The sequence below is a fragment of the Anastrepha obliqua genome, chromosome 3, assembly GCF_027943255.1.
Source record: "Anastrepha obliqua isolate idAnaObli1 chromosome 3, idAnaObli1_1.0, whole genome shotgun sequence".
NCBI classification, from domain to species: domain Eukaryota; kingdom Metazoa; phylum Arthropoda; class Insecta; order Diptera; family Tephritidae; genus Anastrepha; species Anastrepha obliqua.
Window position 1 is genome coordinate 49,839,956 of NC_072894.1, and position 26,119 is coordinate 49,866,074.

Here is a 26,119-nt window from a genome sequence, read left to right on the forward strand (position 1 = left end):
ATATTTTTTCTAATACTAAGTTTTAAAATACAGTTAAAAGATAACATAATATGTGTACAACGTTTTAGATCAATAAATTTAAAAGTTTTCTCAGAAAAAAGTCTGGAAAATTCGCTTTTTTTGCCTTCTAACTGTATATAACCCCTTGAATTATTTAAAAATTAAATAAAGTATCATAATTCGAGTACGGAAATAATTTTCTTTTAGACAGTTTGATTTAAAAAATAATTTCATATTTTCAAACTTTTTAAATTTGTTTGCCTTTTGCAACTATATTTATATACATATGTAGTATTAGGTCAATTATAATATTATATTTAAACTTTTGAAATATTGAGCTAAATGAACTAACTAAACAAAATAACACACTTTAAAATGTATTGCATTAAAATTTTATAAAATATATACCTTTCTTACATACCTTTCACACATACATTAAATTAAAAAGTAAGCAGTAGCCTTAGACGAATATTCCCAGTGCTAGCACCTACCCAAACAAAGCCTTATGATTTATATTTTTACATTTGATTCGTAACCTACATAGATATTTACGCATATATATTTTTATTGGACTTTATCTTAATTGGAACTTACATAAAAGTTATGTGTACTTATTAAGGGTTTTCCAATAACAGCTGTTATTTTGAATAGGATTGCGCTATCGAGAGATGATTAACGATTTTTTATGGCCGTGAATTGGATGGTATTGATCTGAGCAAAGTTTATTTTCAACAAGACGGCGCTACGTGCCACACAAGCAACGAAACCATTGATCTTTTACGGGAAAAGTTTCCGGACCGTGTTATCTCTCGAAAAGGTGATCACAATTGGCCACCGAGATCTTGTGATTTAACGCCTTGTGACTTTTTTCTTTGGGGCCACGTGAAAGCGAAGGTCTACACCAACAGCCCAGGGTCGATTCAAGACCTCAAAGATGGAATTCGTGAGGCTATCGAGGGCATAGGGCAGCCACTTTGCAATTCGGTTATGGAAAATTACATGAAAAGGATATTGTTTTGTAAGCGTGGTCGTTGGGGTAATTTGCCTGATGTTATTCTCCACTATTAACGGCATACCTTCCTTTTTATAATGATCATTTATATTAAAAAATAGCATTTTTCTTTGAATATTAAAATAACACCTCTTATTGGAAAACGCTTTATATACATACGTATATTATATTAAAAATTAACCTCCAGACCTACTCAATAATATCTCCGAATTAAAGCTATCGAAATAACCTTCGATGTGATACCCAAATTAAGCTGTTTCATTTAGATTTGAAAATGCTTCAACGATAATCCCAAGGGTATCACAAATCAATATATTATTATATTGTTTAGTAATAATAATAATATTAACAATTTTAATGATACTATTTTTTTTACCAGAGTTTTTTATGAATTTAGCACCAAAATATTCCAATTGAACCGAATTTGTGTTGATAATTGTAAATTAACTTGCACGCGGTGCTACCGGAAATGGTATGCAGAGTTTATTCCACACAATTTAAATGTTACAACTCATCGATCGACACTTCGACCCGGCCACCATAGCTGAATGGGTCGATGCGTGACTACCATGCGGTAGTGCCCCAACTCGAAGCTTAGGTCATGAAACACCAAATGATAAAACAATTTTTCCTAAGAGCGGTTGCTCCTTAGCAGGCAAATGCAAACCTCCGAGTGTACAACTGCCTCCTCATAATTATTAAAATATACATACATACATATGTAAATATTTGAATTTTGATTACAAGACAATTAAATAGTTCTACGTTGTAAACATTGCATCTTCGGTATTAAATGTGATAATCATAAAAGAATCTCCGTGTATGAAACAGCAAAATGATAGAAACAGTTTTTCCTAATAGCGATCGCCGCTCGGCAGGCAATGGTAAGCCTCCGAGTGTATTTCTGGCATGAAAAAGCTCCTCATAAAAGCTATCTGCCGTTCGGAGTCGGCTTCAAACTGTAGGTCCCTTCATAAACATCAAAACGGACGCCACAAATAGGAAGTGGAGCTCGGCTAAGCACCCAAAAAGTACTTTTTACAAATGAGTTGCAGTTGTTCTACTAAACACCTTCCGCAAAATATATTTGATACACTGTTAAGAGATTCACATAGAGACAGCGATGCCACTTAGGCCACTAAATGGGTCCGTTGTGAGCATAAGTATCGACCCTTAATATAAGTTAAAATTAAATTGGTGTTGTCAAATGCGATATTAAGTAAAATGATTTAATGGAAACGGGTATACCAAGTGTGTACATATATTTCGAACTATGATGAAGTGAAGGAAAATTGTATCGGTAAATAAGTTTAAGATTTGTTATAACATTGATTGAGGAAAAATTTTTAAATTCTGAAAATAATTTCAAATTAAATTATGGTTTTTGAGACTTTTGATTTGGCAAAATTTGAGTAGATTTCTCTTCTTTTTCTTCTTCTTCCTCTTATTTTTCCTTCTTCTTCTTAGCATCACAGTTCTTGATGAACCATTGATTCATACACAACCACATGCCATCTCTCCCTATTCAAAATCATATCCTTTCAACGCCCCAGGTTTAGCTTCTTAAAGTCTGCTTCCACATATTCGAGCCATCTTTTTCTTGGGCCTTTGCATAACGTGCCCGAGGTATATTATCATCTGGGGTTTAATAAACTGTTTCACGGTTTCGTTATTAATTATTAATTCCAATTTATGATTTCGAAAAAACTATTTTGCTGCCTTACGGGTCCAACATTTTTTCTCAGTATTTTTCTTTCAAACTACAATAGCTGCTTAATATCAGCAACTTTCAGCGTTTAAAGCTCACATCCGCAGGTGAGCACGCAAGGCGAATTAAGGCTTTATAAATCTTTAATTTTTGCCCACGAGATAGCAGTTTTGATTTAAGCGGCTTAATATTGAAGTAGTATTTAAATAGATTAAGAGTTTATTTAGATTTGGGTAAACTTATGCACCACTCCCATTTAATACGGGAGCATCTGTAAAATTCGCTGCATCTTATGGCTGTCGAATATATTTAAAATTTTTTAGTGCCAAATTTTTTTTATTTTTTAGTTTGTAAGATGAAAACAAACAAAACCTGCTCTTAAGTGACAAAAATATCATTTCTCGGACATTTCGACTTTCTGCCGGTAAATGAATATAAAACACCATATGATTGAACGACGTGTTGACTTCTTTGATTAGATTTTTAGATAATGTAAGCCGGCATTTATGTATTAACCTCACTGGTAAAGTCGAGAGAGAATGGCTGGGTTCATCGCTGAATTTGTATCAGCCGCACGTTGCTCCTTTTTAATCAAAAATACAATAGGACTGGGCAGTTAAAAAAACAATTAGGACAAATTCTAGCGCAACCACTGCTTTTTTATAATTTTTTAATAGTTACTTTATTTATTTGTTGTTATAGAAAATATTAATTTTAATAATTATCAAGATAAAACTACTTGCTTTTTTTCTCATACGCCCAAACATAACAGCACGCACTGTTGAAGTAGTTAAAACTTTTTACAATTATTACTTTGATTTCCGTTGTCTGAGAACCGGAAATGGAGAAATACAAATATAACACACCTCAGTACATAGCAACAAGAAGAGAATAAAAAAAATGCAATCACAATACAATGCTTACAAATACATAAATATAGCTATCAAAAAGCATTGCAAAAGCAACAAGAACTTTAGCAGTGAATACTTGATGGGGTACTATAAGCGCAACAACAACAATAACCAAAGTAGCAAACAATGTGAATATACGCCTATATTTGTGTGTTAAATAATGCATCAGAAGGTAGACAGTTCGGCAGACTGGTAGTTAAATGTTTAGGCTCACAGTTTTAAAATTTTCACTGTCATACCCTGCAATAAATCGAACTACTTCATGACTAGCGCAGAACCAACTCATTATGAAATAAGGCTTGTCCGCTCCAAATAGGCGTAAATTTGCAATAAGTTCTACATATACGACTATATTGATTTCTTTCATTTATTAATTTTATTCAATGTATGTAAGATTTTTGAGGCCCTATGCTCCACCTAGGAGCTAGGGGGAGAAAATATATATACATGTAAGATTCTTTTGGACTAGAAGCAAGCCACCCAGCAAAGCAGTCAGCAGTCAGGCGTCTATAAATGCTTTTCGCTCGCATTGTACTAAATCAAATATCATTACAAATTTCAAAGAGTATATAGGGTATGCCTAAAATCTTCACCTATTATGTATGTAGAGATAAAATGCATCGGAAGGAAATCAAGAATGCTCCTGTTGCAGATATGCTGAAATTTGTCCGCAAGCGAAAAATTTACTAAATGGATTTAGCGTTCAGCCAATTCCCAACAGAAACAATGTTCCCTGTTTCTCCTTTATGTTAGGTTAAAGACTACCTGATGTAATACATTTAATGGTAGTAGGGCCAGTCAATAGGACTAACTACTTCTAAAACATGTAGTAGGACGCAAAAGATCTTTTTGGTCGAAGTGGTGACCATTAGGCACACTACAGATACTAATTTATTATGCTGTTGAACACAGTAGCATAAAGCCGATGAAAACGCTTATCTGCTCGACATAATCACAGTGGAAATACCCATCCCCCTACAAATAATTAAGCAATCGCTCCAACTGCATATCTGCCAATTAGAGGCCTAGGCGTGGAAACGAACGCAAGGTTGCAAAAACCAAAAATAAATCGTAGGCCAGTAGGTTCATTACCTTTATCAACTATGTATATCCTAAAAGAGTGTACGTTTCCAAAATGGATCGTACAAGGTACAAATAACATAGGAAATGTGGACTGTAAAAAAGAACCCTTGGTCCACATACTATGCATGTGCACAGCACTGGCAAGGTTCAAACTGAGGCTGCTCATTAGAGAACATCTGCAAGGTCCGAAAAGAATACATTAGTCCACCGAATGATGCTTTATTCACTTCCGTACAATCGAGCAAGATTAATTTATCCATCGTTTAAAAGGCATTTCGTTCAAGTACATTTAGCTGTCCACTAAATACACCACGCATGACGTACGGACGCATGCCCATGTGAGTTTTCTCAGCATATTTGCGTTGGCATCGAATAAATGTTGTTTTCATTGTAGTTACATATGACATGCATACGCCTAGAGGCTTGTGAAAACTAAAACCTGTTCTTACAGACTAAATGACAAATCTAATTAAATAAAGGAAAGAAGCATAATTTAAACCTCTATAAGTTAGCATTGAACTCAATAGCATTAGAATAGGTATTACTTATGCGCAGGCATCTCGCTATTGTCTCATTGTAAGAGTAATGAGCCTTGAGAAAAGTTAGGAAAAACAATCGCTTATGCAAGAGATCTCTTTCAGAACTGTAAGCGATTTCCTTCTGTCGATATAAGCAAGAAGATGATCATGCCAGTGCAACTTTAACAAAGCAATTTTTAAGGATTGTAAATTTCTTTCTAAGTACTTCGTATGAGTCCAAGCATAGTGACTTAGAAACACCATAATCAACATACTTTAAAAAAGTTAAGTTTTTGGACGAAAACAACTCCTAATTCGTTTACCTCCAGGCTATGAACACAATTATTTCGTTTATTACAAGTGTAAAACATAATTACTGTTTTCATAGATGCCGTAGAGCTAATATGAGCTCAAATTACTCACCTACTGCTTTCTTGAAATAAGTAACAACATAACATTTTAATATTAACGTATAAACGGTTGTTAGCATACCAGCTCTCAAATACGATGAGATCGGATTGAAGATCGATGCAATCTGCCATAACCAGAACTTTTTAGAATAGATTGACGTCGTCGACATTACTAGGTTGTTCAATAAGTTTTGCGGCTCGGTAAGATAAGGACGTTGCTACTAGCCAAAATTTTTTTTCGTATCAACGTATGGGAAGTATCATTTTATTCTGTCTATTCATTCTTTGTTTACAAGCCATTTCGAATCGATTTGAAACAATATTTTCTACAAAGGAAAAAATCAAGTATCCTGCAGTGATTGAATTTTTATTTTTGGGAGGTTTAAAAGCAAAGGAAATTTATGAATGAATGCTTACAAGGACTTTTCGCCATCAATTGGTACAGTAGAAAGATGGGTTGCTGAATGTATACGTGGTCGTAGAAGCCTTGAAGACGATCCACGTGAAGGCGGTCCAAAACCAGCAACAACACCAGAAATCCTAAAAAATACAGAATATCATATTGGATGATCTTCGAGTGACTGAACGAGATTTAGTGGGAGCCCTATGCATTTCATTGGGCAACAGCATTCGGAATGGAGCAAAAGCACATTCGAATTCGACTTTCTCAGCAACATTTAGAGAGTTTTCAAAAGGATAAAGTGGCTCTTGTGCGTCGATTCCTCACCATATCTATCACTATGATCCTAAATCAAAAATGGAGGCTAAAAAGTGGTGTGAACCTGGTTCTTCGGCTCATGTTCTGAAATCGGCCAAGAAGGTGTTAGCATCAGTTTTTTGGGAAAGTTATTGAACAACCTAGTAAGCACCTAGTCTACACATTTAACCCGAACGAATCATATGATCAACCATATCGAACGCCTTAAGGAATTGAAAAAGAATTAGTGCGGTTTCTGTTGACTTACCTGGAAAAACTCGTTGTTGTTCCCCTGAAATTGAACTCCGAATATGTTCAGATAATTTATTTTTGATTATAAAGTTTGTCAGTGGGCTCTGTTTGATAATGGGTCTACAATTATTGTCATTACGATTGTTAAATTTGAAAACGAAAGCAACTGATTTAGCTATCATTTCTGAAAAGATCTTAAAAAATATAAGAGAGTTCCTCTTTCTTGGTTTTGGAACTAGATTTCACTATCGAAATCGCAGGTAATCATTATTTGTAGAAATGTCAAAGCTATTTATAGTATTAGTAGAAAAAAATTAAAAAACTTTTCCATGCAATAACAGTGCCTCATATTATATGTGACAGATCTAGATTTGAAAATGGAAGATTTAACACGCTCTTTTTTAAAGCACACCCTTCGACATCATGCGACCGGAATTGTCACAGGTCACTACTGCCTATTTGGCACGGCTTCCTATAGAACGGGTAAACTGAATTCATGGAATGGCATTATTTGCACTTTATTGCACAAGCTTGTTCGACTTTTAGAAAAGCGGTATGTCAGTAACTGGCCTAAGCGGTGATATTACGGCGGATATGTTTTGAAAATGGATGAAAACGCTAGCTATAATTTCACCCAACCTACCCATAAGTACGTTTTAAACGTTTGGGTACTCAGTAATACACCACTAGTATGGTGACGAATTTACTATTCACTGGGAAATCATGCCTATTCATTAACCTACACATTTTCCACCCACACCGCACACATACATACGTATTTACATTCACTTACATACACATATGTATGCATATGCTTTCTACCATTCATCTTTGCTTGTTCATGTGTGGACATGTTCACATGCTATTGCGTCGACAAATCCAGACAACTTAGAGTATCATGCTCTAGGCCTACGCATAAAGCATGCCACCGTGGTGCAAATACACATGCATGCATATACACATAGGATGTGGCACAAAGTAGGTACGTGCTGACTGGAAAATCCACCTTAGCTGTTTGTATTTGTATAAAAAGCGAAAAAACGCACAAAAAATATTCCAGCAGTATGAAAAAATCACATTCGCACTTGCAGCTCATGAACACGTTCGTGATATCGTACTTCAAACTTGTGAACGCGCCTTAAACTATGCAGCATTTTTTCGCAGCTGCCGCTGAATACACTATCCCATTACGAACTGTGAGGTAGATATTTCTTTTATGCTATTTTTGGTTTATTTGATATTTGGTTTTATTAGAAGTTTTGTTTCTTCTCAAATGGGAATACATATGAAACCAAAATAAACCTTTCTTTATTCGAGTTACGCAACAAATGGTGCCATCGTCAAGTATTTCATTTCGATAGCATGATGTTTAAATGACACTATTGCATCCTAGTCTTTCGATGCTTCTTGCTTAGTTCATTGTAAAAGCTATAATACTGTTATTTCAAGTCCTTGCGCATATAACGCACGAACATTTCGATTGCTAGACTTTTGCCTACAGTACCTATAAAACCAAAAACAAGGGTAGAAAACCAGTACAACAGACCTATACCAATTCCATAATTTACAGCTAAAAGTATGTTCACATATGCAGTGATTAGCAATTAATCCAGAAAATTGTATCTACCCATTCACATGTCTCAGATTAACTGGAAAATGGGCAATCAGCTGTCAAGACTGAAGAGTTTTTCTCCATAGAAATTAGTTTGATGGAATATTTTATTGCTTTGGTTCGTTTAATTATTATTAATTATGTGATGAAACCGCAAAGAGATGTAGAAGTTAACTTTATTGCGTAATTTACTACTAGTAAGAGACAGCTGATATTGATCATCGGCCTTAACAGCCGCGGTGTTAGTTCCGCCTTTTCCGAACTGGATAAAGAGGCAAAGCGAATGGGTCTTAAGGCTCCTAACGTATGGCGCAGAAGCGTTTACGTTGACAACATCCGATGAAGTGACGCTTGGAGAGTTTCAGAAAAAAATTCTGCGTAAGATTTTTGGACCTTTGCAGGTTGGCAACGGCGAATATCGCCGGCGATGATACGATGAGCTGTATGAGCTTTATGACGACATAGACATAGCGCAGCGAATAAAGATCCAGTGGCTACGTTGGCTGGGTCATGTCATCCGAATGAATACAAACACTCCGGCTCTGAAAGTATTCGATGCAGTACCAGCTGGTGGTAGCAGAAGATGAGGAGCGCCTCCTCTGCGTTGTAAAGATCAGGTGGAGAAGGATTTGGCCTCACTTAGTGTATCCAACTGGGGCCGGTTAGCACGAGAAAGAAACGCCTAGCGCGCTTTGTTAAACTTGTCCAAAATCACGAAAGCGGTTATTGCGCCAATTAAGAAGAAGAAGAATAAGAGGTCAAAGTGTCTATGGACACATGTTTTTTTCTGTAATATGAATGTATAGTTCATAATATCTATCTAACAAATTAATAATATCTAATCTTCCAGTTAACTTAGTTTAACTTTTACTTTTCTCTTTATATTTATTTGTTATTGTATAATAATTATCGAAAACACAGGGTTGTACAGCAAAAAGTACATTTATAATCTGAAATTATTTTAAAATCTCGGATTACGAGAGAGAAGGTTTGTATGGGTATTCTTGCTTTTTTATTACGAATTGGGAGTTAAGCTCGAAAAAGAAATTAATTTATGTATGTAGTTATGTATATGTGAACCTATTAGAAGTACTCTTGGTATATCACATTTCTCACTAATTATATCTCTTGGCAGCAATAGTTATAGATCTACCCTTTCCAAAAGTAAACAATTAATCTGCTTTTAACAACAATATCTGCTTACAGAGTCTTATGCTGACTTCAGTAGATAGATGAGATTTCGTTTTTAGACTCTTATTTATGCCCCGCTAAAGGTTTTCTCATGCAGAGTCCGATCCAAGTTATTTTATGCTGAATTATTCTATGATATAAGTGTGTGTACGAGTATACAGGCACATCTGGGCATTGGGTTGCGTGAAGGTTCATTTTTCAGCATGCGCTTTATGTAAGCACATACATAAGTGGCCCCCACGCACACTCCTTTCTTCTGCGGAATCCTTGAACAGAGTACAGAAAATCCCTAAATCTCCAGAAGCGCAGGATGTTTATAGACCATCAGTCGAAAAAATGCATATTGTTATATATATGTATGTGTGTGTATATTTATATATGTATTTATTTATAGTATGCGTTGTTGGTTTGCTGTTGCTGTCGCTGCGATCACTATGTACATACATCTTTCTAGCTGCTTGCTGCTGAATGTATATTTTAAGCCTAAACTGCAGCAACATGGAGTTGTACAAACTGCCATTACTGTCTGCTGTCTATCCATGATACTATTTATCCAGCGTTCGTCGGTCTGTCTGTACATATGTATGTATGCACATATCGCTGCGTAACTCATTGTCTGCGTCTGCCATTCAATTGGCTGCCCGGCTAGTTGGACGGTTTATGTAAATAGCAAATATTTAAGATTTTATGAGTTTTCTCGGCATATTTGCGTTGGCAGCGAATAAATGTTGTTTTTGTTGTTTTGCAGTTGCATATGACACGCATACGTCTACAGGCTTATGAAAACTAAAACCAGTCATCACGCAAATGCACACATATACATATGTATTCACTCGTATACCGATGCACTTCGGAATCAGTGAAAAATATCTATGTGTGTAATTTTAGTTTTATACACATCCATTTTTAATTCAGATAAATATATGAATGCACGATCTGTAGGAAATTGATCAACCAAGCATATTTGCTGACTTTTTCGTTATGTTTTTATTATCCTCATACAGCAAAATAATCTCTATTATAAAGGGACGAGGCATATTTCTCTTATTGTACGAGGTGTGGCTATGAAATAACACTGGTGACGCTGATTTGATGTGCAGATAATAATAGAAAAGATAATAGTCCTCTTCTATTCGCCACTTCTCTGCTCACTGTCTCTTCTCTACACCATCAACGTTCTATGCGAATATGGTATTCCATTTTTCGAAACAGTGCAGGAAGTCGCCATAATTGACCTCGTTCATGACATATGCCGCTTCCTCTAACACAGCTTCAATGGACCCAAGTCGTGCTTCATTTACCGTAAACCTCATTTTAGTACGCAAATAGGACTCACACAGTGCAAATATTCGCCAAAATAGATAGATAGTATAATACTAGGATGCCATATTTCACTGGAAACCTCTCAGTAGGCAATGAGGAATCAGGAAGGAACCTACATACCATATTGTTTCGGTGAAGAACGTAAGTTTTTCTCTTACACAATTTAAGTATTTTCCCACTTGTTATTTCACGGAGCTCGGAAGGAACGATAGACAAATAATTTTACATTCAGAAACCTAGTGAAGATGGCTTTAATTTTTTACATGGAGCTGTGCTCCCGGCGTGAGTCATCTTCATGCCTTATCTGTCATCTTATAAACTCTGCTCTATGAGTTTTAAAGTTTCAGTAGCTTTATGCTTAAACAACGTTGGGAAACATTACAAACCTACATATTTTCAAAATCAATGTTGTGTAGCCCAAGCAGTGAGTTTTTTGCAAAGAAACTTTGGCCTACTGTTCACAAGTTTATGCAAAAAGTTTTTGAGACTGTCATATTAGTGGAGCATCATCACAGACCCCTTCATTGTACGGTTCGCACTTATGAGAATATGGCTGCCATAAGCGAGAATATGTGACTCAAGCCCGGAACATCGTCTCAACATCGATTTCAACTAATCAACATTACACGCAGCAGCCTGATGCGAACTTTACCCAGAAGCCTCACAGTATTTGCTTACAAGGTCTAATTAACTCAGCAAAGCACACGACCTTTGAGCAGCTCCTGATGGACCATGATTTTGATCGAAAGACCATGTTTTCTGATGAACCGCATTTTCATCGCGGCGGACCGTGTGAGGGGCCGTGAATCGCCCATGTTATGCGAACAATTCATTAAAGCTTCAAGCTCTTAAGGCAAATATTATCTAAGCCATTCGTGAGATACGAGTATACCCAGATACCGTCCCTAAGTTCTTTTGAAAACTGGGTTAACAGAATATGCTACTGCAAGGGCACTCGAGGTAGCCGCATTATAGTAATCGTATTCCATAAATAATGGGAGTATCTTTTCTTTCGAATATATCAACCAAATGCCGAAAGATTTATTTTTGCTAAATTTTTTGAATTTTTAAAAAGAAGTATCTTATGGTTGCATATTCTCTTTTTTATTATTATTATTTTTTTTTTTTTTCAACATAGGTACACTCGTTTTTATGAAACGTCTTTGGGAACGCTCTAATTGCTTCCAAAAATAATAATTCAGGTCATTTGGCATTTGAGTGCGTTTTCTAGAATACACAACGGAACTCGATGCTCACACAAGTGTGTGTATGCAGATTTATAAGCTTATAAAGTATGTATATGCGAAAGTGGATGCATACATGCTTACATACTTGTGTTTACTCGTATGAAAATATTATATGTACTTGTGTGTCGACCTAAAATTAGGTTAATTTTAAACATTTAAATATATTAAACTTTTTTGCACATTGAGCAAATGGTAATGGAATGAATGAATGAATGGTTAATGGAAATGCTCTGCGTATGAAGGACCAACTTATAATAAAAATATATTCAATTAATACAAATTATAATTAATACAAATTATATTTATAATTAAATTATAATTAATACATATATACCACTTTGATCGAAAAGTTCCCGGAACAACCCCCAAGTGTCGCTCTAAGCTAACTGATTTGAGTTCTGTGTTTTTGTTAGGTTGCTACATCTGTGATTAACATTCTTAACAAAATTGTATCGCTCGTGCTTGACATTTGTAAAAGTTACACCGTCTTGAGTAAATCTACCTCTGCACGTATTTTCGATTTTTTACGGTTTTAAAAGGGGGCTTAAATTTGCAACAACTAAATTTTATTAAATTTCGCGTTAATAATGGGTTGGATGGGGCGACAGCTTTAGCGCTTTTTCTGTAATGATACTCTAAAGAAAGCAGCCGTTTACGGGTGACATTAACGCTTTGGAAGAGATCGTGAGATCATCTATTATGACGAAGTTAGTGACAGGCCATCGAAAACTGATGAAGACAGCAATAAATCTGGCTAGCAAGACGTTGTAGTTAATGTTTTGGGTTTGCTGCAAAGTTTGTCTCAAAAGATCTGAATTTCATATAAAAAAGGGATCGCTAAAGACAAGATTTCCAAGGTGAAATCCGACCCAACATTCATCAAACGCATCATTACTGGATACGAGTGAGTGAAAAGCTCCAAATGAATTAAGACCAAAGAACTCACGTCGTTTTCAGTCAAAAAAGAAATTTCGCCAGAAGCTCAGACAGTTAGGACAACATGATGACTATTATTTGGGCGTTATAAGATGCTTACGTGAAACAATTCGCGAAAAACGAAAGGCTTGCGGGTAAACAACTCGTGGATTTTGCACCCTGATAACGCATCGTCGCACAGTGCCACCATTATCCGTGAATTTTGGGCCAAGAACGAAGCGAGTATCATCTACAGCCATTGAGTTCGCTTGATATGACGCCTTGCGATTTTTTTTCTGTTTAGTCGAGTCAAAAAACCACCATGTGGAACGCGTTTAAACAGCCGAAAAGAAGTAATGGAAAAATTGAGGACGGCTCTGATTGCTATACCGAAAATAGAGTTTTGAGAGCTGGATCAAACGTTTGCATAAGTGCGTTGCAGTTGATGGGGAGTAGTTTGAAGGGGGATCGAGGTGGTATATACAACAAAGTTTCAAACTATTCAAGAAAAAAGTGGTATGCAAATGTTACTGCCAGTAAATAAGTAGAAGATTTAGTGTAAGCATTATTATATGTACATATATAATATACAAATGTACATATAAGATTTTCTAATAAGAGGTGTTATTTTGATATTCAAAGAAAAATGCTATTTTTTAATATACATAAATGATCGGATCTTTATTTCATTATAAAGAGAAAGGTTTGCCGTTAATAGTGGAAAACAACATCAAGCAAATGACCACCACGACCACGCTTACAAGACAATATCCTTTTCATGAAATTTTCCATAACTGAATTGCAAAGCGGCTGCCCTATGTCCTCAATAGCATTACGAATTCCATCTTTGAGGTCTTGAATTGACGCTGGGCTGTTGGCCTAGACCTTCTCTTTCACGTGGCCCCAAAGAAAAAAGTCAGAAGTGATCACTTTTTCGAGATAACAGGTCCCGGAAACTTTCCCTGTAAAAGATCAATGGTTTCGTTGCTTGTGTAGCACGTCTTGTTGAAAATAAACGTTGTTCAGACCAATACCATCGAATTCCGGCCATAAAAAATCGTTAATCATCTCTCGATAACGCAATTCATTCATCCGGAACCCTTGTTATTGGAAAACCCTTTACATTGCATATAACAAAATCTATAAATATATATAAATGGATAGATATTTATGTGTACGAAATGTATTGGTTATTACGTACAAAATACTTTTCTAATTTTTTATTAATTTTATATACCATTTGTAATGAACTCAAAGACTTATTGATTAGATATTTAAATAATTTAGAAAAAAATATATATTAATCGAGCAAAGAGAGCATTGCATGGCAATAAAAATTACTTTATTAGCACGCAATCAACCTTAGAACTGTGCATTTACCTCTATAATTTTATATACACTTCATTTCGGTACACTGCAGGGAAAATGTGAAGCATATAAAAAATGTACAGTTCAGCAATTGACATTTTTACCAGTTGATCAGAAAAAAGTGAAGCAACAGAAGTACAGCAGGAAGGGCGAAGTCAAGCTTTATTCATATACGCGGCCCACTTTTTAAGGTACATAACTTAAATAAGCCGGATTTCTTCATGTATTTGGATCGTATTATTACCTGAAATATCTCCACATACTAGTATACTGAAATTTAAAATTTTCATAATTTAAACAAAAATAAAACGAAGGTTTAAATTGATGATATATTCGTTTTGTATTATGTACCAGTTTCTGAACTAAAATCCTCAGAGGAGGAACTTATCGTTGATGGAAAGAGTTCCATGCTATTATCTGTTTCGTCATTTTCAACAATGTATTGCTTAAGAGGACAGATACCTGTAAAATTTCGAAAAAAAATTTGTTTGTTTTCATAAAATGCTAATATAATCCTTTAAGAATATGTCAAAAAATTTTTAGAATGTAAATTTAAGTATTTCTTATACTATAGATTGTCAATCGTGACGACTCTATTCTTTGCGTTCAAGCGCTGGGAGAGGTATAGTTACGTTGCCGACTTTAGACGCATTTTTTTCAAAACTATATTTTTCGAATTGGCGTACACAATAACTCGAAAAGTTATTGAGCGATCTCCCTGAAATTTTGCATACATCTTTTTTTTTAGGATATTACTTTCTATGTGAATTTAAAATTCGAAAATTTTTCGAAAGAATAATTTTTTCGAAGCAAAAATAGTAGGAAAATTCGCCCCAAAATTATTTTTTTTTTAGCGTTTTATTCCGCGAATTTTTTTTCATTTTTGTTTAATTCATATAGAAATTATGGCATTAATAAACAAAACTATGTTTGGTTTTTTTGTATTCAGGTCACTAACGCCGATGCTACAATGTCCGCCGATTGAGAAGCCCCGCTGCGACCTTCCTGGAAGAATTGAGTGTACATCGGCCATTTTAAATGATTAAAATAAAAAAACAAATTTTATATTATTTTAATGTATCATATAAATAAACAGTATGCCAATTTTGAAAAAAATATATTGACTTCTTCATTTTAAATAATTTTAATAGAAATCAGGGAATATATGGCCGTTTACAGGTATCTGTCCCGTTAAAACTTAAATCAGAACCACTTGAAAATTTGTTTTCTCGTTTTAAGTTCCTTCGAGATAAAGCTAGTGGATCTGACGATAAAAGCAAATGAGTCATTAAATCTTTATTGGTATGCATCGAGTTAATTTGAGTATTATAAAACCAATATTTTAAATCTTTTGTATGAACTTTCTAAAGCTTATTCAGATAATAAATCTGCCAAAACAGTTTAAAACAAATAGTTACTAAAATAAATAAATAAATAGCTCACAAAATATTACTTATTGATAAATCAAATAACTTAATTACATTCATCACATCCCTGTAATAAAAGTTTATGCACACAACTAGACATATTGTATCAAATATAATTTCTGAGGTAAAAGTATCTGGTTTTGGTAACCAAGAACTCATCGATTTTTATTTATTTCCCACAAGAGAGGACTGCTAGCAACAGAAAAATTGTAAATTAAAGATTTAACCAGACAAGTTACATAAAAAATAAAATAAATAAATAATTTACGAATACCCTTCTGCTAGGTATTTGGCCGAGCTCCTGCTTCTTATTGTGACGTGCGTCTTGATGTTGTTCCATAAATGGAGGGACCTACAGTTTTAAGCCGACCCCGAACGCCAAATGGTTTTTCATGAGGAGCTTTTTAATAGCAGAAATACACTCGGAGGTTTGCCATTGTCTTGTTTAGGGGCGATCGCTATTAAAAAAAACTCTACCTATCACTTTTCTACTTCATGCAACGAGCTTCAAACCTACGCACTCCCAATCGTAGTCACGCACTACCTATTTGGGTATGGCGGCCGCCATAATTCACATAATTTGAGTATAATTTATTCAAATTAGACTTTCAAAATAGGTGGTGATCTATTCCAAAAACATATTTCAACGAAAATCTTTATAAAACTCTTCAGTTTGGAACCCATATTGTAATACATGAATTATATAAGTATATTTCAAGTACCTGTTTTCAAGTAAAGTTAAGTTAAATTACACTTTCCTAACACTTTCCCTCTTTAAAATCAAAAATATATTAAAAAATTTTACTCAGAGTTAAAAGTGAGCCAAAAATCATCTAAATCCATCTAACCGTTACGGAGTGAAGAGAAATCTTTCATGGTCTCGGTTTTCAATTTCATCAACTTCCAAATTACCCTGTACCACTAAATTGTGTTCTAACTTCCAAAAATAAATAAATGCACACAACTGGTCAAGCTCTTTAATTCAATATCTCACAAACAATGCAGGTCTGAGGGCATTTACAAAAAATGCTTTCACATATTACAAATATAAATATAAATTATAAATAGATAATCTAAAACAAATACGCAAAAGGGCATGTAGACACTTTTTCAAAATGTATATTAATATTTTCGCTAGGCGGAAAAAGGCGGAGAAAAGTTTACTTTTCCCTAGTAATAGAGGGTTGACATTGCCGTAAACCATAAAAAAAATGTTAGAAAGTTTTTTTATATCTCTAAATTTTCCCAATTTCGGGGTTTAGCATCTTCGAACATTTACTTAATATTTAAAAAAAATTGTTTTTAATTTTTCTCATGAGCCATATATTTTTGGGTTCATCATAATTATTTTTATAAAAGTACATCTTGTTAAGAAAAAAAAATGTACTTATATTTTTACCTTTTGGGTGTTTGGCCGAGCTCCTCCCCCTATTTACATTAACAAATCTTTTACCAACTACTTTTATATGCCAAGCGTGGGAGTGAAATAGTGTGTACAAATTACTTCTGATTTGAGGAGATGTAAAAGGCTTAAAGTCTGTTTTATCACAATATAGGCAAGCAATTTCTATTAATTGGAGTTTTGGCTTTCAAATGATACCAAAAAGTTCTAGTTCTAAGACTTTCGATTTTTGCATTTTTGCCCATTTTCTGAACACTGTGTGTCGCAAGCATTTTTGCAGATTCGTGGCGTTGTTAGTATGTAATAGCTAGCACTTAAATCAATAAAAGACAAGAAGTCACGCAATTTAGCTAATGGCACTGAAGGTTTCCACGCTTATAAAACTTACTGCAAGTGGTATACAATATTTGGGGATATATATAACAAAAGTGAGCTTTCATTTGTTGTCTTTGATTTTTTCCCGGTTTCGAAAAAAACTCAAAAACAAGTCTTAGCCATTCATAAATTCATTATTAATCAAAAGCCTGTAGTATATTTCGGCGGCCGCTGTTTGTGCGTAGCTACAATTTAAAAATGCGAAACACCGTGCGGGAACACCAATTGATGGAAAAAGTTTCTTCTAATCGCGGTCCCTGTGAGTGTATTTCTGCCATAAAAAGCTGCTATAAAAACCATTTGCCGTTCGGAAACAGCATAAAACTGTAGGTCCCTCCATTTGTGAAAAACATCAATTCGCACACCACAAATAGGAAGACGAGCTCGGCCAAATACTCAACAATACACCCCTTGCGCCAATTATTGGTTATTGGTATTATACCTTTAATACCCGTCGTCCGTAATGTAGCTGAAATTAGCAGTCACTTTACGATTTCTTACGGAACGAGGGTACCCACTAACCATCGTAAAAGATTCACATATTACACTTGATAGGACGGCGATGTTAAATATTTTAGAGCGAACGCAGTGTCCAAAGTGTATCAAGTTTGGAAGGATGCAATATGAAGATCGCCAGTCGAATTTACATTTCTCTAACAAGCTTGTGATACCTGAAGTGATTGGCTACATCGACAGTGTATACTTCTGTAGTTGCTAATCTTAATATATGGAATATTTGTATAGTGGTCATCTGCTCAAAAGGCGAGTTACGTAAAAGCATGAGTAAGGTCGAAAGAACAGACCTTTTACGCATTTGTATGTATATGGTGCTTTAAGGTCTACCCCAAACAAAGCGCTTGAAGTGCTAATAAATTTGTCTGCAATAAATCCCGTAGGGAAGCACGTGGCCGCCGCCTCGGCGCTTAGACTTAAAAGACCGGTGGCTTAGCCACGCTTCTATTTTACACACTCTGAATAGTCACAAATCAGAAATATACTATTCTATTGTATTTCAAGTCCCACCTTCGACAGAGTGTTCAAGACGAGCATACCGTAAAAAAGAGAGTGGCAGAAACCAAGGCTATGGAGAAGGGGGGAATTACACTTTTATACAGATGATCTTCCAAGCTAGACGATAAAATTGGCTATGGAGTATTTTTAAAGGAATTAGTATTGGAAATATCCGTTCGACTACCAGACTACTACAGCGTCTACCAAGCAGAAGTTCTTGCTTTAAAAGAAGTGGCTACGTATAGAAATACGCCTTATTTGGGTTCCGGGGTACAGAGATATTGAAGGAAACTGTAAAGCCGATGAGCTAACCAAGAAAGGTACTAATCTGCAACTGCGCAGTAATAGAAGTGTCATTGGGTTAAGATTATCCAAGAGGTCAATAGGGCACTGATGTATGAAGCCACATGCGTAACAGCTAGGGTAGTATGGCCGCAAATAAACAAAAAAGGAAGGAAAAGACAAAGGAATTGCTTAGTCTCTCAAGAGAGGATACCTCGAAGGACGTGCCTGGTATAACCGGTCATTGGCTATTTGACAGGCATTCCTTGAGACTTGGAGTTTTCTCCCACGAATATTGTGTAGATGAGGAAGAGGAAGAAACAGTTGAGCACTTCTTTTGCAATTGTCCACCCTAGCAAGTGCAGGTTATCCACTCAGAGCATGTTGTCCCTTACAGAACTGTCTGGCGTGGGGATTAGATCAATCCTGCGCTTCAGAAGAGCCTCAAAATGGTTTCATGAGGACAAATATAGTAAATAAGTTTCCCGTGTCACACAGTGGTATCACAACGGACCTGTAAGGTCCAAGTGAGTTGGTCGTACGGACCGACTACCATCATAACCTAACCTTACCCCAAAGAAATTTGTAAAATCATTAGAGTATGCTGTGCTTTTCACAGTATGCATATATATATATATTTACCGATTTCATATTGGTGATGATACCATGGATGCATATTTCGAAGAAGAAATCGATGCTACGACCGTTAAAACTAATGCCAGTTTTCAAATAGCAGCGAGAAATATAAGGGCGATTACGTTTCTAGTGTTTTCTCCAATTATTTACTAATTTCCCGATATATTGCGTTCTGCTTTTTACTGCATAATAGTCACACCCAAGGGCTCCTTGTAATTAAAGAAGAAGTGGACTGTGCATACTTATCCATTTCATCTTAAATTTCTTAACACGAATTATGCGCGTAAAGCTCCTATTGCCCGCGCTTTAAGAAAATTCAATGAGATGTCGATTTCTATTCCGCTTGACTTTTCGGTTTCAAAGAACGAATTTTATAAATTTCTAAACTCTTTTTTCTAATTTATTTAATAATTATAGTAATATATTCGTAATTTAAGCTCATATGAGATCTAAGTGGTCTGTAAAAACAATAATTATGTTTTAGACTTATAATAAACGAAAAAGTGCACAAAAATGTTGATGACTTTTCCGAGCGCAGCTTGAGCGAGTGACGGCAAAAAAGCAGAATAAAGTGATCATCCAACTTTTTATGCAGACCCACGATCAGTACTTGCTAAAAAGGGAATAGATGTAAGTATCAACACCATCGGACGTCGACTGAAGGAGGCGAACATATCCTACGTTTCACATCAGCAAAACCACTGTTTTCAGAAAAGCACATTGACAAACAACAAAACAAGCAAATGGCGTCGCAGTATTGGACTGGCCTTTCCAGTTCGCAAAATTTAGTCCTGTTTGTCGATGAGCTACGCAAAAAAGCTGGTTCAAAGCATGAAGAAGATGCCAGGTTATACTCGACAACGATGAAGACTACACCTAGGTACGGTTATTGAGTAATTGCGACTGGTAGTTTTGTACATACTTTCATGTAAACAAAGTTTTAAATATATACATTTTATGACACAGACTGTATTTAGGTAAATTGAGGCAATTAATATTGCAAAAAAAAAATTAAAACAAATAAACCCAATTCATAACAAAAAGCAAATTATTAATAATTTTGATATTTTTCAAAATAATTAAAGGATTACTAAAAAGCTCCTCATCACATTGATCAAAATCATTACTTTCTTCAAAACTGTCAATATCACTTTAATAAAATATATTTTCTATTTCTGACATTAAGGTTCAAACAAATAAAGTTCACAACAGTACTGAAATTATTTGTTCTGTTGCAACTGATACAAATTACTCTTCAATAAACAAGAGTCAAAATGATTGCAGATATAATAATATAACAAATAAAATAAACAAACAAAATGATACAAAAAATATTGCCTCCATTTCAATGATGTGTCAGGCCGTCATATGCTGATTTCGCCAAATAAATGTATGACGTTCTGATACGTCAAATGTACGCAAAGGATTAATGTTCGAAAACGGAAACGGAACACTGAAATTCAGCACATGTCAGCTCGTTTTCGCTAATTAATTTATGCGAAAATTAATTGCAGCACATTCCCATACGTCTTTAGAGCACCCGAAGTTTCCAGTTAAAACGCCTTTCGATGGCATTACGTGTCAGTTATTGCATAATATATTCGTATTAAACAATTATTGGTAAACATTAATAAGACATTGTATTTAGTTTCAAAATTACATACATTTGCCCGCCCGTCGTGATCGGGAGACGAGTCTCTTGAAATCGGGTAATTTTAAAAATACCTATACATATATTATATACGTAAATAGGGAAACATGTTTTTTACATCCCTTTTACTGCCATACAATAGCTCTAAGCTATAAAGAATTGTACACCATTCGAAAGATATTTTGATGAGAAAAAGAAGGAAATAATCAAATTTCAAATTAGTTTAATATAAAACCCAATTCACAAACCAATTCACGAAAGACCCAATTCACAAATGATAGTAACACAAATGCCAGGGCATGTAGCTATGCCCCCTAAATGTATGCTTTATTATTGATACTGAATTATAGAAACGTTTTAAGCAGCGCTTTGAGAATAAAATTTAGATTCGGATCAATGCAAGGATAAAGCGAAAGGTGAACATGCCGCCGTATATGAATGGTTGGTGTGTGGCTACCTTCGGAAGTGCGTAAGTTCGAATCTCCGTGCATGAAGCACCAAAAAAGAAAGAAAAAGTGTATTTCCTAGTATTTCTGCCATGAAAAAGCTCCTCATAAAAAAATATGTGAATATTAGATGATGAAAAGAATAAAGGCATTTACAAAAATAAAAGCAAAGCTATGGAACATAAGAACAAAGATGAAGTTAAATTTAAATTTTAAGAACAGCATAGAGAGAGAGGGACTGAGACAAAGATAAAACGAAAAAAACTAGCCTAATAAACACTGTTATTGATAGAATTTTAGACCATGACGGGTTCTAGATTATTTGAATTATTTAGGAGAATTTTACGTTCTTTTGAATTAAGTAAACAGTCTCATTTTTTTCAATTAGTAAGAAGAAGTGGGCGTGGATCAGACATACCCTCAGAAAACTAGCCCAAGACACACCAATGATAGCTTTGCAGTGGAAACCACAAGGTATAGACGCAGGGGTAGACCAAGAGGATCCTGGCGAGGCAGCCTGCATGACGAAATAGCCCACAACGATCTTACCTGAACTCAATTGAAGCAAAACGCGAACGATATAAATAAGTGGAAATCACAGAGTAAACATAATTAAAATTGTGAAATTTTACAATTTATGTATTTTGTGCAGAATATTTCAAAATCACTTTTAATGATGTAAATCTTTGAGCATAACAGATCGTTAAGTATGTTGCACACTTTATTTAGGTAGTTGGGAGAAATTTTATATACATGCATACATACATACATTGTGCAAATATATTTCGTTTCCTCAGAGAATACTATATGATTGTCAAATTTTGTATGATTGTACATAAAAAACGATGCAAGCATAAATGAGTAAATAAGCTTTCACACTTCCACGCAAACACTTATGTATTTATATAAATATCATATTAATTGCATAGTTGTACGAATATATGCCTTAAATTATGTATGCGGAAATACGAGTGTAATGGCCTACTTTTAGGATGCCAAGGCGTTACTTTTTTGTTTGAGATGACGGACTTTTGGGCATGTAAATTGAGAGGATATGCATGTGTTCACTATGAGCAGTACTCTTTGTATATATGCATAATATATACATATATATTTAAGCACATGTATGTATATATTTCGAAAGGAAATTCATACGCATTTATATTTAGTTTTTAGATTTGCCTACATAATGAGTACTTCGAGAGTACAAATTGTGATAGCTACAATTTTATTCATTCAACTCTCAAATAGATTATTCGGCACGACAAATTGCAAAATTTTGCGCAGAATATTTTTGTTAAATATAAGTATATTATGCAATCTCATGAGTACTCCTCCTTATAGAACTTTTCTTCCTCTTTTTTCTATAAATGATATTTTTGGTTAATAAATCATAAGAGAGTTAATATATTTTAAAGAATGTATCTGATAAATATCAGATTGGCAAGGAATAGAGGATTTGAACTAAATGAGTTAATATTGTTCGCTTATTCCACAATGATATGGACTATATACACAAATGAAATTTAATTTATTATTATTGGCCTGTGATGCTGGGCGACTGCGTGACTCATTTCTGAGTTAAAAGTCACTTATGCGAAATATCTTAAGCCAATATGACACTGTCGGCTGCATAACAATACTAAGTAGAATCTAATACGATGCTGTGGTGGCACGAAAAAACGTTGGCTTCATAATGGCATAGTTTTGCCGCGCTTTATTTGCGACAAAATTTATTTAAAAAATATTTAATTATTTTTGTCGAGTTTAAACAGACTTTCCAATATGAAAAACCTTAAAATAAAACAATAAAATTATTCCTTGAAAACAACTAATATTTTTTCTCAATAATAATTGTGGTCCATGAAGTATGTGATTTTAGCACTGGAGTTTAATACAACTTAGAGAAATTTCATTCCTTAATTTTTATTCTTGGTATTCCACTTATTTCGGTCATTTATGAATTTACTCTCATTGCGCTTACCTTTTTAGTGTTGCACAGCGTTATTTATTTATTTTATTTTTTTAGTTTCAAAATAAATACTGTTTGTGGGGCTTCAATAGGTTAATTATATTTTAGTTTAAGAAAATGTTGGTAAATATTTGTCTCATTATTAATTCATGTCTTTTAATCAGGTTTATTTTATAATTCTCGCTTAATATATTAATATTTTCTTTTAATTTATATTATATATATATTCTTTTTAATATTTTTTATTTTTGTTTTTTTTTTTGGTATTGAAATTATAAAGTAGTTGGTTTTTACAAATTTTCAATATTAAATATTTGCGTTTTTATAGTTTATCGTTCGCGTACATTTTTTCAGTACTCTTTTAAGTTAAATTATTTTTTCATTAATATTTCCAATAAATTAGAATACGTTTTATATTCCAGATATTTTCCATGAAATCTTCATTATTTTATTAAATTTTATCTGTTTACTTCTTTTTATTGCCACACTGTATTTCCTTGCATATATTTGCTCGATAATCAGTTTTTTTTATATTTTCTTCATTTAAGTTTTTTTTAATCTTTATTTGCTTAGTCATTTTATATTCACATGCAGATTTCATACACATATATACACATTCAAACTTTTACCTTCATTCACTATTACGGCATTTTATATATGCACATACATATATATAGGTACATATACATGTAAATATCCATACATTACTTACCATTATCGACCTAGTTTAATTCGATTTGCATTTTTAAAAACTGTTGGCAAGATTTGACAGCCAAAATTTACATATGCCATGCCACTCAAGGGCCTCCTTTGCTACGCACACAACTCTCCTAGTGTACACTACAACTACAAGTATGCGAATTTTCATTCCCGCATCTACATTTTGCATCAACATAGATTGTAGTGGACAATCTACTACAGTATAAGTAGAACATTGACTGCGTTTACGATTCGGGCTCGTGGACCCATCGTAGTGGAAATGTGCTTTTGTAATGGGAGCAATTTTTCACAGACTATACACAAAACTTCATTCAACGAATCTTCAAACACAACACAAACAAGAACACCCAAACACATACAATGCATGGTTAACCCGAAAAATTGCAATGAACATTGCTAGTAAAAAGGAAATACAAATAATTTGCACATACTTCGTGGCACTTTGATTACATGCATTTAAAAGTTTCACTTTTGATCTAATTTAATCATTTCAAAACACTAATAAATAAAATAATGATGCATCGTTTTTGGCGCTTCTTTGACCACAGCCACACAATTCGACTATTAACCTAACCCACAGTCGTCATTTCACTACTAGCGCCTGCAAGTCCTGCGCGTAGCACAATAAATACGGAAGCAGTGCAACACTCGTTTGTACCTTTTTGTGAAACCGCAGCTCATTGTTTTCTCGTGCTTTTGCTTTTTGCCATTGTCCACGTCGTCGCCGCCGTTGTTGTCCGCCGCACTGTGTGTTGCTAGCGCAAAAACATTTGCTGCTACTCCCACTATTCCACTACTCCAACATCCACAACAACTATCCGCGCGAGCTCACTCTGACTTTACTATTAACTAGCTTTTCTTTGTTGGCTTTTGTTGCCGCTACTGCTTTCTTATTTTTCTCTTTTGAATCGAATTCGTTTTCTGCACTTCTGTGCTTCTTTCGTCCTTTTCGCTCGTTTTAGTGCTCCTTTAAAGGTTTGCTTGCTTTGATTCAACGTGACTTCGCTATTTCATATGTACATACGTACATATGTATTAGTACTTTGCCGCGCTTGTTTGCCCCTTCTTTGTTTGAAGTAATTTCTTGCCGTGTACGGCACTCAGTCACATGTTCGCTTTACAAATCTGCAGTGTGTTTTTAGGCGTTTTTCGCATTGGTCACTGGTCTCATATGTACCCTGGTACGTTTATATATGTGTAGTTAATGATACTTAACACCCACTCGTTTTAGCTTTTGCTAATGAAAAATGCTGTTAGTCTGGCCTGTTGTTGGCTCTATTCCATTAATGGGACCACACTCTGCGTCATTTAATAAAATTCAGCATTTACTTGCTTCCGGCTGATAAACGTACATATTATACACACATACGTACATAAATATGCGAGTTTGCGGGATTTTACTGAAAACTGGAAACCCTCCACGGCCTTAAAGAAAATCAACACAAAAACTGCATTCGCGGTAGTTGTAGCTCCATTAGCAATGTTGAATAGCGCTTACAGTTGGTCGATTTACTAAGGCTCCCCTTGCGCCTGCAGCCACTGTACACGCGTTCCTCTGTCCAGTATCTAGATGCTGCGCCTGGCAGTCGGACTCGTCCTCGAACTCGGACGCGAAATGTGTGCCTTTTCTGTCTCTGCCTTTGCTTGTACTGCTGCCGTCCAACTCCTGACATATGTTCGTATGTGCGGATTCGCCGGTTCTGCGGTGTTCTTTCGTTCGGTGTTCGCTTTTTGGGTAGCTCACTATTTTACTGACTAGCTACTTGGAGTAAAAATTTTTTTGCTCAACAATTTATCAACTTTTCATCATTATTTTGAATGAAATTTCTATCGTTTTCAATGACTACACGTTTACACTACACGATTATTTAGTTTTCATTAATTTAAAACTAGTTTACTAGCAATAATTTTACGATTTTTTCCTATTTAAAATTGTGCTCACTTACGTCT

The 26,119-nt window shown here is 34.8% G+C and overlaps 1 protein-coding gene across 1 annotated transcript in view; it reads right to left on the reverse strand.

Annotated features, from left to right (window-relative positions):
- Positions 1 to 25,529, reverse strand: part of LOC129241059 (protein SCAI-like) — a 47,798-nt gene extending 22,269 nt beyond the window's left edge. Inside the window, exon 1 of the mRNA XM_054877206.1 lies at positions 24,828 to 25,529. The gene's annotated coding sequence lies outside the window, so the exon portion shown is untranslated. The remainder of the gene's footprint in view (positions 1 to 24,827) is intronic.
- Between the last annotated feature and the right edge of the window lie 590 nt (positions 25,530 to 26,119).